The sequence below is a fragment of the Panulirus ornatus genome, chromosome 18, assembly GCF_036320965.1.
Source record: "Panulirus ornatus isolate Po-2019 chromosome 18, ASM3632096v1, whole genome shotgun sequence".
Taxonomy (NCBI): domain Eukaryota; kingdom Metazoa; phylum Arthropoda; class Malacostraca; order Decapoda; family Palinuridae; genus Panulirus; species Panulirus ornatus.
Window position 1 is genome coordinate 45,377,322 of NC_092241.1, and position 13,692 is coordinate 45,391,013.

Here is a 13,692-nt window from a genome sequence, read left to right on the forward strand (position 1 = left end):
GCTCTGTGATATGTGGCAAGCCAGGCTCTGTGATATGTGGCAAGCCAGGCTCTGTGATATGTGGCAAGCCAGGCTCTGTGATATGTGGCAAGCCAGGCTCTGTGACATGTGGCAAGCCAGGCTCTGTGATATGCGGCAGGCCAGGCTCTGTGATATGTGGCAAGCCAGGCTCTGTGATATGTGGCAAGCCAGGCTCTGTGATATGTGGCAAGCCAGGCTCTGTGACATGTGGCAAGCCAGGCTCTGTGATATGCGGCAGGCCAGGCTCTGTGATATGTGGCAAGCCAGGCTTTGTGACATGTAGCAAGCCAGGCTCTGTGATATGTGGCAAGCCAGGCTCTATGACATGTGGCAAGCCAGACTCTGTGATATGTGGCAAGCCAGGATCTGTGACATGTGGCAAGCCAGGCTATGTGATATGTGGCAAGCCAGGCTCTGTAACATTTGACAAGCAAAGCTCTGTGACATGTGGCAAGCCAGGTTATATGATATGTTGCAAGCCAGGCTCTGTGACATGTGGCAAGCCAGGCTCCGCGACATGTGGCAAGCCAGGCTCTGTGACATGCAGCAAGCCAAGATCTGTGACATGTGGCAAGCCAGGCTCTGTGATATGTAGCAAGCCAGGCTCTGCGACATGTGGCAAGCCAGGCTCTGTGATATGTAGCAAGCCAGGCTCTGTGACATGTGGCAAGCCAGGCTCAGTGATATGTGGCAAGCCAGGCTCTGTGACATGTAGCAAGCCAGGCTCTGTGACATGTAGCAAACCAGGCTCTGTGATATGTGGCAAGCCAGGCTCTATGACATGTGGCAAGCCAGGCTCTGTGATATGTGGTAAGCCAGGCTCTGTGACATGTAGCAAGCCAGGCTGTGACATGTTGCAAGCCAGGCTCTGTGACATGTGGCAAGCCAGGCTCTGTGATATGCGGCAGGCCAGGCTCTGTGATATGTGGCAAGCCAGGCTCTGTGATATGTGGCAAGCCAGGCTCTGTGACATGTAGCAAGCCAGGCTCTGTGACATGTAGCAAGCCAGGGTGATATGTGGCAAGCCAGGCTCTATGACATGTGGCAAGCCAGACTCTGTGATATGTGGCAAGCCAGGCTCTGTGACATGTGGCAAGCCAGGCTATGTGATATGTGGCAAGCCAGGCTCTGTAACATTTGACAAGCCAAGCTCTGTGACATGTGGCAAGCCAGGCTCTGTGACATGTAGCAAGCCAGGATCTGTGACATGTGGCAAGCCAGGCTCTGTGATATGTAGCAAGCCAGGCTCTGCGACATGTGGCAAGCCCAGGCTCTGTGATATGTAGCAAGCCAGGCTCTGTGACATGTGGCAAGCCAGGCTCAGTGATATGTGGCAAGCCAGGCTCTGTGACATGTAGCAAGCCAGGCTCTGTGACATGTAGCAAACCAGGCTCTGTGATATGTGGCAAGCCAGGCTCTATGACATGTGGCAAGCCAGGCTCTGTGATATGTGGTAAGCCAGGCTCTGTGACATGTAGCAAGCCAGGCTGTGACATGTTGCAAGCCAGGCTCTGTGACATGTGGCAAGCCAGGCTCTGTGATATGCGGCAGGCCAGGCTCTGTGATATGTGGCAAGCCAGGCTCTGTGATATGTGGCAAGCCAGGCTCTGTGACATGTAGCAAGCCAGGCTCTGTGACATGTAGCAAGCCAGGGTGATATGTGGCAAGCCAGGCTCTATGACATGTGGCAAGCCAGACTCTGTGATATGTGGCAAGCCAGGCTCTGTGACATGTGGCAAGCCAGGCTATGTGATATGTGGCAAGCCAGGCTCTGTAACATTTGACAAGCCAAGCTCTGTGACATGTGGCAAGCCAGGCTCTGTGACATGTAGCAAGCCAGGATCTGTGACATGTGGCAAGCCAGGCTCTGTGATATGTAGCAAGCCAGGCTCTGCGACATGTGGCAAGCCAGACTCTGTGACATGTGGCAAGCCAGGCTCTGTGATATGTAGCAAGCCAGGCTCTGTGAAATGTGGCAAGCCAGGCTCAGTGATATGTGGCAAGCCAGGCTCTGTGACATGTAGCAAGCCAGGCTCTGTGACATGTAGCAAACCAGGCTCTGTGATATGTGGCAAGCCAGGCTCTATGACATGTGGCAAGCCAGGCTCTGTGATATGTGGTAAGCCAGGCTCTGTGACATGTAGCAAGCCAGGCTGTGACATGTAGCAAGCCAGGCTCTGTGACATGTGGCAAGCCAGGCTCTGCGACATGTGGCAAGCCAGGCTCTGTGACATATGGCAAGCCAGGCTCTGTGATATGTGGCAAGCCAGGCTCTATGACATGTGGCAAGCCAGGCTCTGTGATATGTGGTAAGCCAGGCTCTGTGACATGTAGCAAGCCAGGCTCTGTGACATGTGGCAAGCCAGGCTCTGTGATATGTGGCAAGCAAGGCTCTGTGACATGTGGCAAGCCAGGCTATGTGATATGTGGCAAGCCAGGCTCTGTAACATGTGACAAACCAGGCTATGTGATATGTGGCAAGCCAGGCTATGTGATATGTGGCAAGCCAGGCTCTGTGATATGTGGCAAGCCAGGCTCTGTGACATGTGGCAAGCCAGGCTCTGTGACATGTGGCAAGCCAGGCACTGTGACAAGAAACAAGCCAGGCTCTGTGACATGTAGCAAGCCAGGCTCTGTGACATGTGGCAAGCCAGGCTCTGTGCTATGTGGCAAGCCAGGCTCTGTGACATGCGGCAAGCCGGGCTCTGTGATATGTGGCAAGCCAGGCTCTGTGACATGTGGCAAGCCAGGCCATGTGATATGTGGCAGGCCAGGCTCTTTGACATGTGGTTGGCCAGGCTCTGCGACATGTGGTAGGCCAGGCTCTGTGATATGCGGCAGGCCAGGCTCTATGATATGTGTAGGCCAGTCTCTGTGACATGTGGCAAGCCAGGCTCCGCGACATGTGGCAGACCATGCTCTGTGATATGTGGCAGGCCAGGCTCTGTGACATGTGGCAAGCCAGGCTCTGCGACATGTGGCAGGCCAGGCTCTGTGATATTGGCAGGCCAGGTTCTGCGACATGTGGCAAGCCAGGTTATACGATAAGTGGCAAGCCAGGCTCTGTGACATGTGGCAAGCGAGGCTCTGTGACATGCGTCAAGCAAGGCCCTGTGATATGTGGCAAGCAAGGCTCTGACATGTGGCAAGCCAGGCTCTGTGACATGTGGCAAGCCAGGCTCTGCGATATGTGGCAAGCCAGGTTTCGTGATATGTGGCAACCCAGGCTCTGTGATATGGGGCAAGCCAGGCTCTGTGACATGTGGCAAGCCAGGCTCTGTGATATGTGACAAGCCAGGCTCTGTGATATGTGGCAAGCCAGGCCCTGTGACATGTGGCAAGCCAGGCTCTGTGACATGTGGCAAGCCAGGCTCTGTGACATGTGACAGGCCAGTCTCTGAGACATGTGACAAGCCAGGCTCTGTGACATGTGACAGGCCAGGCTCTGTGAAATATGGCAGGCCGGACTCTAAAATGTGACAGGGCAAGCTCTGTGACATGTGGCTGGCCAGGCTTTGTGACATTTGGAAGGCCAGGCTCTGTGATATGTGGAAGGCCAGGCTCTGTGACATGTAGCAGGTCAGGCTCTGTAATATGTGGTATGCGGAGTTCTGTGACATATGGCAGGCCGGGTTACGTGACATGTACCAGGATGGTAACACTAGCATGTGGGTGGCTTGTAACACTAGAGCAAGACAGTAAAACTGTGGCAGGTGACAGGATGGTAACATTATGTCATGCGGCAGGACAGTGACACTGAAGCATGTGACAGGTTGGTAACACTAGCATATGACAGGATGGAAACTTTATGATAGGATGGTAACACTGTAGCATTTGACAAGATGGAAAAACTGTGGCATGATTGGATGGTAATACTGTGTTACGTGGCAGGATAGTAACACTGTAGCATGTGACAGAATGGTAGCACTGTGACATGTGGCAGGATGGAAACACTGTATCATGTGACAGAATGGTAACAGTGACATGTGGCAGGATGGTAACACTACCATGTGACAATGGTAACAATGTACCATGTGACAACATGGTCACACTATGATATATGACAGGATATTAACGCTGTGACGTGTGGGAAGATGGTAACACTGCAGCATGTGACAAAATGGTAACACTGAGATGTTACAGGATAGTAACAATGAATTATTTGAAAGGAACGTGTTACTATGGCACGTGGAAGGATTGCAGGAGTGTAGCACGTTACAAGATATCACTGTGGCATGTGACTGGATGACAACACTGTGGTGCGTGACAGGATGTTAACACTGGAATGTGACAGGATGATAACACTATGGTATGTGACAGGATGGTGACACTGGCGTGTGACAGAATGATAACACTGTGGTATGTGACAGGATGATAACACTGGTATGTGACAGGATAATAACACTGTGGTATGTGACAGGATGGTGACACTGGAATGTGACAGCATGATAACAGTAGTATGTGACAGGATGGTGACACTGACGTGTGACAAGATAACACTGTGGTATGTGACAGGATGGTGACACTGGAATGTGACAGCATGATAACAGTAGTATGTGACAGGATGGTGACACTGACGTGTGACAAGATAACACTGTGGTATGTGACAGGATGGTGACACTGGAATGTGACAGCATGATAACAGTAGTATGTGACAGGATGGTGACACTGACGTGTGACAAGATAACACTGTGGTATGTGACAGGATAATACTGTGGCATGTGAAAGGATGGTGACACTGTGGCATGTGACAGGATGGTGACACTGGCGTGTGACAGGATGCTAACACTGTGGCATGTGACAGGATGATAACACTGTGGCATGTGACAGGATGGTGACACTGAACTGTGACAGGATGATAACAGTGGTATGTAACAGGATGGTAAAACTGACATGTGACAGGATAATGCTAAGGTATGTGACAGGATGATATCACAGTGGCATGTGACAGGAGGATAAGTGCGGTATGTGACAGGATGGTGACACTGGAATGTGACAGAATGATAACACTGTGATATGTGACGGATGATAACACTGTAGTATGTGACAGGATGGTGACACTGGCGTGTGACAGGATGATAACACTAGTATGTGACAGGATGGTGACACTGGCGTGTGACAGGATGATAACACTGTGGTATGTGACAGGATGGTGACACTGGCGTGTGACAGGATGATAACACTGTGGTATGCGATAGGATGGTGACACTGGCGTGTGACAGGATGATAACACTGCGGTATGTGACAGGATGGTGACACTGGCATGTGACAGGATGATAACACTGTGGTGTGACAGGATGGTGATACTGGTATGTGACAGGATGATAACACTGTGGTATGTGACAGGATAATAACACTGGTATGTGACAGGATGATAACACTGGCATGTGACAGAATGATAACACTATGGTATGTGACAGGATAACACTGGTATGTGACAGGATGATAACACTGGCATGTGACGGAATGATAACACTATGGTATGTGACAGGATGATAACATTGGCATGTGACAGAATGATAACACCGGTATGTAACAGGATGGTGGCACTGGCATGTGGCACGATGATAACACTGTGGTATGTGACAGGATGATAATACTGGCATGTGACAGAATGATAACACTGTGGTATGTGACAGCATGATAACACTGGCATGTGACAGAATGATAACACTGGTATGTAACAGGACGGTGACACTGGCATGTGGCACGATGATAACACTGTGGTATGTGACAGGATGATAATACTGGCATGTGACAGGATGATAATACTGGAATGTGACAGGATGATAATACTGGAATGTGACAGGATGATAACACTGTGGTATGTGAAAGGATGGTGACACTAGCATGTGACAGGATAACAACACTGTGGTATGTGACAGGATGATAACACTGGCATGTGACAGGATGATAACAGTGGTATGTGAAAGGATGGTGACACTAGCATGTGACACGATAACAACACTGTGGTATGTGATAGGATGATAACACTGGCATGTGACAGGATGATAACAGTGGTATGTGAAAGGATGGTGACACTAGCATGTGACAGGATAACAACACTGTGGTATGTGACAGGATGAAAACACTGGTATGTGCCAGGATGATAACACTGGTATGTGACAGGATGATAACAGTGGTATGTGAAAGGATGGTGGCACTAGCATATGACAGGATAACAACACTGTGGTATGTGACAGGATGATAACACTGGTATATGACAGGATGATAACAGTGGTATGAAAGGATGGTGGCACTAGCATGTGACAGGATAACAACACTGTGGTATGTGACATATGGGTAATAGCGGCAAGTGAGAGGATGGCAATACTGTGCCATGTGACACGATGGTAATAACAGGGTTTGAATGGTTGGTAACACTGGGATGTGGGAGGATAGATATACTCTCCCATGTGACAAGATGGTAACACTGGCATGTGGCAGGATGATTACTATAGAATTTGGAGGAATTGTAACACTGGCATGTGGCAGGATGATTACTAGAGAGTTTGGAGGTATGGTAACACTGGCATGTGGCAGGATGCTTACTAAAGAATTTGGAGGATGGTAACACTGGCATGTGGCAGGATGCTTACTAAAGAATTTGGAGGGATGGTAACACTGGCATGTGGCAGGATGCTTACTAGAGAGTTTGGAGGTATGGTAACACTGGCATGTGGCGGGATGCTTACTAGAGAGTTTGGAGGTATGGTAACACTGGCATGTGCAAGGATGTTTACTAGAGAGTTTGGAGGGATGGTAACACTGGCATATGGTAGGATGATTACTAGAGAGTTTGGAGGTATGGTAACACTGGCATGTGGCAGGATGTTTACTAGAGAGTTTGGAGGGATGGTAACACTGGCATGTGGCAGGATGTTTACTAGAGGGTTTGGAAGGATGGTAACCCTGGCATGTAGCGGGATGATTAGAGAGTTTGGAGGGATGGTAACACTGGCATGTGGCAGGATGTTTACTAGAGAGTTTGGAGGTATGGTAACACTGGCATGTGGCGGGATGATTACTAGAGAGTTTGGAGGTATGGTAACACTGGCATGTGGCAGGATGCTTACTAGAGAGTTTGGAGGGATGGTAACACTGGCATGTGGCAGGATGTTTACTAGAGAGTTTGGAGGGATGGTAACACTGGCATGTGGCAGGATGTTTACTAGAGGGTTTGGAAGGATGGTAACCCTGGCATGTAGCGGGATGATTAGAGAGTTTGGAGGGATGGTAACACTGGCATGTGGCAGGATGTTTACTAGAGAGTTTGGAGGTATGGTAACACTGGCATGTGGCGGGATGATTACTAGAGAGTTTGGAGGTATGGTAACACTGGCATGTGGCAGGATGCTTACTAGAGAGTTTGGAGGGATGGTAACACTGGCATGAGGCAGGATGCTTACTAAAGAATTTGGAGGGATGGTAACACTGGCATGTGGCAGGATGTTTACTAGAGAGTTTGGAGGGGTGGTAACACTGGCATGTGGCAGGAAGGTTACTAGAGAGTTTGGAGGGATGGTAACAGTGGCATGTGGTAGGATGATTACTAGAGAGTTTGGAGGTATGGTAACACTGGCATGCTTTGGGTTAGTAACACTGTGACATGTGGGAGGATGGGAATACCGTGCCATGTGACAATATGGTAACACTTTAGCATGTGACAGATGGTATACTGTAGCAAGTGACAGGATGGTAACAGTGGAATGTGACACGATGGTAAAATTCTGTCTTGTAACAAGAGGATAACACTGAGACATGTAACAGGGTGGTAACATTGTGGTATGTGACAGGATGGTAACAGTGTGGCATGTGATAGAATGGTAAGTCTGTGACATGAGACAAGATAAAAACACTGGCATGTAACAGGATGGCAGAACTTCGGCTTGTGGCAAGATGGTAACACTGTCAAATGTAGCAGGATGGTATCACTGTAGCATGTGAAGATGGTAACACTGTGGCATGTGACAGCTTGGTAAGACTGGCTTATGACAGGATGGTAACTATGTTGCATGCGGCAGAATGGTAACACTGTAGTATGCGGCAGGATGGTAACGTTGAAGCATGACAGGATGGTAATACTGTGGCATGTGGGAGGATGGTAACACTGTAGCATGCGACAGGATGGTAATGGTGTGGCATGTGGTAGGATGGTAACACTGTAGCATGTGACAGGATGGTAATACTGTGGCATGTGGGAGGATGGTAACACTGTAGCATGCGACAGGATGGTAATACTGTGGCATGTGGGAGGATGGTAACACTGTAGCATGTGACAGGATGGTAATACTGTGGCATGTGGAAGGATGGTAATACTGTAGCATGTGACAGGATGGAAATACTGTGGCATGTGGGAGGATGGTAACACTGTAGCATGTGACAGGATAACATTGACGTGTGGCAGGATGGTAACACTGTGGCATGTGACAGGATGGTAACAATGTATCATGTGACAGGATGGTAACACAGTCGCATGTCACAAGACGGTAAGATCATGAAATGTGACACGATGGTAAAACTGTATTATGTGACAGGATGTTAACATTGTGGTATGTTGCAGGGTAGCAACACTGTGACAATGGCAGGATAGTAACACTGAAGCATGCGAGAAGATGGTAACACTGTGGCACGTGGCAGAATGGTAACACTGCGACGTGAGAGGATGGCATCATAGTGGCATGTGGCAGGATGGTAACACTGCGACATGTGACAAGATGGTTACACTGTCATGAGGCATGATGATAACACTATGGCATGTGACAGGATGGCATCAATGTTGCATGTAACAGAACAGTAACTTTAGAATCTGGCACGATGGTAACAGTGGCATATGACAGGATGACACAGTGGCATATGACAAATGAGTAAGATTGGCATGTGGGAGGATGGTAACACTGGCATGTAGGAGGATGGTAACACTGGCGTGTAGGAGGATGGTACCATTGACATGTACGGGGATGGTATCACTGGCATTTCGAAAGATGGTAACACTGGCATGTAGGATGATGGTAACACTAGCATGTATCAAGGTGGTAACACTAGCATGTAGGAAGATGGTAACACTAGCATGTAGTAATATGGTAACACTAGCATGTAGTAAGATGGTAACACTAGCATGTAGTAATATGGTAGCACTAGCATGTAGTAAGATGGTAACACTAGCATGTAGTAATATGGTAGCACTAGCATGTAGTAAGATGGTAACACTAGCATGTAGTAATATGGTAACACTAGCATGTAGTAAGATGGTAACACTAGCATGTAGTAAGATGGGAACACTAGCATGTAGGAAGATGGTAAAACTAGCATGTATTAAGATGGTAACACTAGCATGTAGGAAGATGGTAACACTAGCATGTAGTAATATGGTAGCACTAGCATGTAGTAAGATGGTAACACTAGCATGTAGTAATATGGTAACACTAGCATGTAGGAAGATGGTAACACTAGCATGTAGTAAGATGGTAACACTAGCATGTAGTAAGATGGTAACACTAGCATGTAGTAATATGGTAACACTAGCATGTAGTAAGATGGTAACACTAGCATGTAGTAAGATGGTAACACTAGCATGTAGTAATATGGTAGCACTAGCATGTAGTAATATGGTAACACTAGCATGTAGTAAGATGGTAACACTAGCATGTAGTAATATGGTAACACTAGCATGTAGTAAGATGGTAACACTAGCATGTAGTAATATGGTAGCACTAGCATGTAGTAAGATGGTAACACTAGCATGTAGTAAGATGGTAACACTAGCATGTAGTAATATGGTAGCACTAGCATGTAGTAAGATGGTAACACTAGCATGTAGTAAGATGGTAACACTAGCATGTAGTAATATGGTAACACTAGCATGTAGTAAGATGGTAACACTAGCATGTAGTAATATGGTAGCACTAGCATGTAGGAAGATGGTAACACTAGCATGTAGTAATATGGTAGCACTAGCATGTAGTAAGATGGTAACACTAGCATGTAGTAAGATGGTAACACTAGCATGTAGTAAGATGGTAACACTAGCATGTAGGAAGATGGTAACACTAGCATGTAGTAAGGTGGTAACACTAGCATGTAGTAAGATGGTAACACTAGCATGTAGTAATATGGTAGCACTAGCATGTAGTAAGATGGTAACACTAGCATGTAGTAAGATGGTAACACTAGCATGTAGGAAGATGGTAAAACTAGCATGTAGTAATATGGTAACACTAGCATGTAGGAAGATGGTAACACTAGCATGTATTAAGGTGGTAACACTAGCATGTAGGAAGATGGTAACAATGACATTAAAGATGGTAACACTAACATGGGATGGCAACACTGCTATGCAGGAGGATGGCAACACTGGCATGTAATAGGATGGTAACATCGGCATGTAGGATGGTAACACTGGGTTGTGGAGAGATAGTAACATTGGCATGTTAGAGGATGGTAACACTGGCATGTAGGAAGCTCGTAACACTCGTGTAGGATTGGTAACACTGGCATATATGAGGATGGAAACATAGACCGTCATATAAGGAGTTGGTAACACTAGCATGCAGAGGGATGGCAACGCTGGCTTGTAGAGGGATGGTAATCATGGCATGCAAACGGATGGTAACACTAGCATATGGTGGGATGGTAACATTAGAATATAGAGAGATGGTAACACTGGCATGTAGGAGAATGGTAACAATGGCATGTAGGAGGATGGTAATACTGGCATGTAGAAGAATGGTAACACTGGTATGTAGGTGGATGGTAAAACTGGCATGTAGAGGGATGGTAATACTAGCATGTGGAGGGATGGTAACACTAGAATGTAGAGGGATGGTAACGATAGCATGTAGGAGGATGCTTAAACTGATATGTAGAGGGACGATAACACTGGAATGTAGGTGGATGGCAACACTGGCATGTAGAGGGATGGTAACACTGGCATGTATGTGGATGGTAACAATGGCATGACGGAGGATGATAACACTGGCTTGTGGAAAGCTGGTAACACTGGCATGTTGAAGGATGGCAATGCTGGAATGTGTAAGGATAGTAACACTGACATGTGACAGGGTGGTAACACTGGCATGTGGTACTGGGGTAGAATTGGAATGTGGAAGGACTGTAACATCGGCATGTGGAGTAGCAGTAACACTGGCACTTGGGGGAATGGTAACAATGGCATGTGGAGGGATGGTAACACTGGCTTGTTGAAGGATGTTAACACTGGTAACGTTGTGCCAGGTGTCAGTTTGTAGCACTATGGTGTGTAGCAGGATGGTAACACTGGTATGTGGCAGAATTGTAACAACTGTTAGGCCATGTGTGTCGTATGGCAACACTTTGGTAAGTGGCAGGACGGCAACAACTGTTAGGTCGTAAGTCTCGTATGGGAGGATGGCAACAATGTGACATATGGGACGCCATTACATTTGGGAGGCTGGCAACACTATGATGTGTGAGCCTAGCAACACTATGTGAGCATGGCAACACTATGATGTGTGTGAGCATGGCAACACTATGATGTGCGTGAGCATGGCAACACTATGATGTGTGTGAGCCTGGCAACACTATGAGAGCTTGGCGACAATGTGTAAGCATGGCAACACTATGATGTGTGTGAGCCTAGCAACACTATGCGAGCCTGGCAACACTATGATGTGTGTAAGCCTGGCAATACTATATCTGTAAGCCTGGCAATACTATATGTGAGCTTGGCGACAATGTGTAAGCATGGCAACACTGTGATGTGTGAGCCTGGCAACACTATGTGAGCATGGCAACACTATGATTTGTGAGCCTGGCAACACTATGTGAGCATGGCAACACTATGATATGTGTGACCATGACAACACTATGATGTGTGAGCATGGCAACACTACGTGCGAGTATGACAACACTATGTTTGAGCATGGCAACACTGTGTGAGTGGGTATGGCAACACTATGATATGTGAACATGGCAACACTATAATATATGAGTATAGCAACATTATGATGCGTCAGCATGGCAGCACTATGAGTATGGCAACACAATATGTGAGCATGACATTATATTTGTGATCATGGCAACACTGATGTGCGAGCACGGCAACACTGAGAGCATGGCAACACTATGTGTGAGCATGGCAACACTGTGTGAGCATGGCAACATTATGACATGTGAGCATGGCAACACTATAAGTGTGGGCATGGTATCACTATGATATGTGTGATCCTGGCGAAATTATAATATATGTGAACACAGGAACATTATATGTGTGAACATGGCAACACTATGTGAACATGGGAGCAATATGACATATGTAAGCATGGAAACACTATATGTGTATGCCTGGCAACGCCATATGTGTGATCCTGGCAACACTATGATATATGTGAGCATGGGAACACTATATGTGTGAGCATGACAACACTATGATATATGTGAGCATGGAAACCTTATGTGTAAGCCTGACACACTGCGATGTATGCGAGCCTGGGAACATTATGATGTGTGTGAGCATGGCAACACTATATGTGTGAGCATGGCAACACTATATGTGTGAGCATGGCAACACTATGTGTGTGAGCATGGCAACACTATATTTGTGAGCATGGCAACACTATATGTGTGAGCATGGCAACACTATATGTGTGAGCATGGCAACACTATATGTGTGAGCATGGCAACACTATATGTGTGAGCATAGCAACACTATATGTGTGAGCACGGCAACACTATATGTGAGCCTGGCAACACTATATGTGTGAGCATGGCAACACTATATGTGTGAGCATGGCAACACTATATGTGTGATCATAGCAACACTATATGTGTGAGCATGGCAACACTATATGTGTGAGCATGGCAACACTATATGTGTGAGCATGGCAACACTATATGTGTGAGCATGGCAACACTATATGTGTGAGCATGGCAACACTATATGTGTGAGCATGGCAACACTATGTGTGTGAGCATGGCAACACTATATGTGTGAGCATGGCAACACTATATGTGTGAGCATGGCAACACTATATGTGTGAGCATGGCAACACTATATGTGTGAGCATGGCAACACTATATGTGTGAGCATAGCAACACTATATGTGTGAGCCTGGCAACACTATATGTGAGCCTGGCAACACTATATGTGTGAGCATGGCAACACTATATGTGTGAGCATGGCAACACTATATGTGTGATCATAGCAACACTATATGTGTGAGCATGGCAACACTATATGTGTGAGCATGGCAACACTATATGTGTGAGCATGGCAACACTATATGTGTGATCATAGCAACACTATATGTGTGAGCATGGCAACACTATATGTGTGAGCATGGCAACACTATATGTGTGAGCATGGCAACACTATGTGTGAGCATAGCAACACTATATGTGTGAGCATGGCAACACTATGTGAGCCTGGCAACACTATAATATGTGTAAGCCTGGCAGCACTATGATATATGTGAGCATGGGAACACTATACGTGTGTGCATGGCAACACTATATGTGTGAGCATAGCAACACTGTGTGACCATGGCAACACTATGATATATAAGCCTGGCAACACAAATAAGTAAGTCTGGCAACACTATACGTGTGTGAATGGCAACACTGTGACCATGGCAACACTAAGATATGTGTGAGCCGGCAACACTGATATATGTGAGCATGGGAACACTATGTGTG

The 13,692-nt window shown here is 46.9% G+C and overlaps 1 protein-coding gene across 13 annotated transcripts in view; it reads right to left on the minus strand.

Moving 5' to 3' along the window:
* Positions 1-13,692, minus strand: part of LOC139755047 (uncharacterized) — a 196,776-nt gene that overhangs the window by 106,482 nt on the left and 76,602 nt on the right. The window lies entirely within an intron of this gene.